The sequence below is a fragment of the Cajanus cajan genome, chromosome 2, assembly GCF_000230855.2.
Source record: "Cajanus cajan strain Asha chromosome 2, NIPB_CcT2T_4, whole genome shotgun sequence".
Classification (NCBI taxonomy): Eukaryota; Viridiplantae; Streptophyta; class Magnoliopsida; order Fabales; family Fabaceae; genus Cajanus; species Cajanus cajan.
Genome location: NC_138518.1, coordinates 48,471,108 through 48,474,132, shown reverse-complemented (window position 1 = coordinate 48,474,132; position 3,025 = coordinate 48,471,108).

The window sequence follows — 3,025 nt, the reverse complement described above, 5'->3', positions numbered from 1 at the left end:
TTGCTGATCTTGCTCTGATAGCTTTCACTGGGAATTCGGCCCAAGAGTGCAAGTTGAGATGTCTCTGGGGAGTATTATTTCGGCAAGCCTCTCCAGGCTCAGTTATTTTGTACGATTGTTGGATTTTCTGAATTTTTGCCTTTTTTGTCGATTTTTCGGCTTTTTCTGTTGGCTGCTGTCATACATAAGAAATTTTTCCTATTTTTCTATTTTATGCGACTGCCTCATGATAAGGTCTTTGAATGTGCAACTAATGTGTGTGTGATGCACAAAATGCAAGTTTAATCATTTTGTTAATGTTTTTAGAAAAATGAATGGCTCTCCCTATCCTCCTCTTCTTGGAGGAATTTCTGTCGTCGATGTGAGGGAGGATTTCTGTGAGCCTCTTACGCAGGAGATTACGGATTTTATAGGAACCCCTCCAACTTTCTTTATTGACCGATTATTAAAGGAATTTCGTACAATTTTTTAAGAAACACCAATTTAGAGGCATAATCACATGGTCAAGAGAAGAGAAATGAATAGATATTTTATTGATATTCACAAATGTTTTTACAGAAAGATACACAAAAGGAATTTCTGAAGAATGGCTGGCCAGGGTAGGCTATATACATTAGGCTTAACAATTATATTTGTAATTGTTGCTCTTACGTTCCCCTAATTGCTTCGGGTGAGATGCCTGAGCCAGGAGTGTAGACACTGCAAGACGCTTGCTTCTAGAAGATAATCACTTGAACCGTCTTTCGGTTTTCGATTCAAGTGATCGTGGCTTGCTTTGTTTTTGTGTCTTATTCTTTTGCCCCTAATTTTTGCCTAGGACGTATCCTAGCGGGGATAAATTCGCCTTTATTTTGCCTAATACCCTTGTACTGGCGGGCTTTTTATTTTGCCCTAACTTTTGCCTAGGACGCCCTTTTCGGGTTTTCATCCTAGCGGGCCTATGCAAGCAATGTCTTCAAGCATAGTACTTCTTTACCACGTCAGCGTTGACTGGGTATCGAAGTTCTTCTCCATCCATGTCCGTGAGGATCAATGTTCCTCCTGAGAAGGCTCGCTTCACCACGTATGGTCCTTCGTAATTCGGGGCCCACTTTCCGATTTTGTCCTTTTGAGCTGGTAGCAACTTCTTCATTACCAGCTCTCCCTCATGGTAGACTCGAGGGTGGACTTTCTTGTCAAAAGCCTTTTTGATCTTCCTCTGATAGGCTTGACCATGGCATATGGCGTTCAGCCGTTTCTCTTCGATAAGATTCAACTGGTCGTATCGGCTTTGAACCCATTCTGCCTCGGAAAGTTTTGCTTCCATGATTACCCTTAGAGAAGGTATCTCGACTTCGACAGGGAGAACTGCCTCCATCCCATAGACGAGGGAGAATGGAGTAGCTCCTGTAGATGTGCGTACTGAAGTCCTATAACCATGAAGAGCGAAGGGTAACATCTCATGCCAGTCTTTAAATGAGACAACCATCTTTTGCACTATTTTCTTGATGTTTTTATTGGCTGCCTCGACTGCCCCATTCATCTTTGGCCGATATGAGGAAGAGTTGTGGTGTTGGATCTTGAATTCTTGGCACAGTTCTTCCACCATTTTGTTATTCAAATTAGATCCATTATCAGTGATGATTTTATCGGGAATACCGTATCTGCATATAATGTTCTTCTTGATGAAGGATGTTACCACCTTTCGGGTCACATGAGCATACGATGCCGCTTCTACCCATTTGGCGAAGTAGTCAATGGCCACAAGGATGAATCTATGTCCATTGGATGCTTTCGGCTCGATGGGTTCAATAACATCCATGCCCCACATTGCGAATGGCCAAGGTGAAGCCAATACGTTGAGTGGAGTCGGTGGGACATGAATGTTGTCGGCGTATGCTTGACACTTATGGCATTTTCGCACGTACTGGTAACAATCCCTTTCCATGGTCGACCAATAGTATCCCGCCCTGAGGATCTTTTTAGCCATTGCAGGCCCAGGGATATGGGTACCGAAAACCCCCTCATGTACTTCTTTGATCATATTTTGAGCTTCGACTCGGTCTATACATCTCAACAAGACCGAGTCATAATTTTTCTTGTAGAGGGTTTCACCGACTAGCAGAAATCCCATGGCCCTTCTTCGGATATGCTTCTTGTCATTATCGTTGGCCGCATCAGGATATTCCTCTTTTGTTAAATATTGCTTGATGTCATGGAACCATGGACGATCATCGACAGCTTTATCTATCAGAAGGCAGAACGCTTGCTTATCGTGCCGCCGGATATTGATGATGGGCATTTCATGCTCACTATCCAAGGAGAACATCGACGAGAGCGTAGCAAGAGCGTCGGCAAACTGATTCTCCTCCCTTGGAATGTATTCAAAGACGACACTTTGGAAGAGATAATCTTTGATGTGCTCAACATATGGTATCAGTTTAGGATTTCGGACTTCCCAATCACCTCGTAGTTGGTAGATGACTAGGGCCGAATCACCAAACACTTTGAGCTTTAGGATACCATTGTTGATGGCTACTTGGATTCCCAACGCGCAAGCCTCGTATTCAGCCATGTTGTTTGTACAATCGAAGTTGAGTCTTGCCGTTATGGGAATGTATTTTCCTTGTGGAGAGATTAGCACTGTGCCAATCCCTTGTCCAAGCATGTTGGAGGCTCCATCAAAATACATGGTGCACGCATCATCTTTAGGCTCTTCATGTTGTAGATTCATTATATCCTCATCGGGGAAATTATCCTGAAGGGATTGGTAGTCGTTGGTCGGCCCGTGTGCTAGGTAATCAGCTAGGGTACTGCCCTTGATGGCCTTTTGTGTGACATGTATGATGTCAAATTCTGATAACTGTACTTGCCATCGAGCAATCTTCCCAGTGATTATTGGTTTTTCGAACACGTACTTAATTGGATCCATTTTGGAAACCAACCAAGTAGTATGCCTAATCATATACTGCCTGAGCCGTTGTGTTGCCCACGCTAACGCACAGCACGTCTTTTCTAACGGCGTGTAGCGGGTTTCATAGTCGAG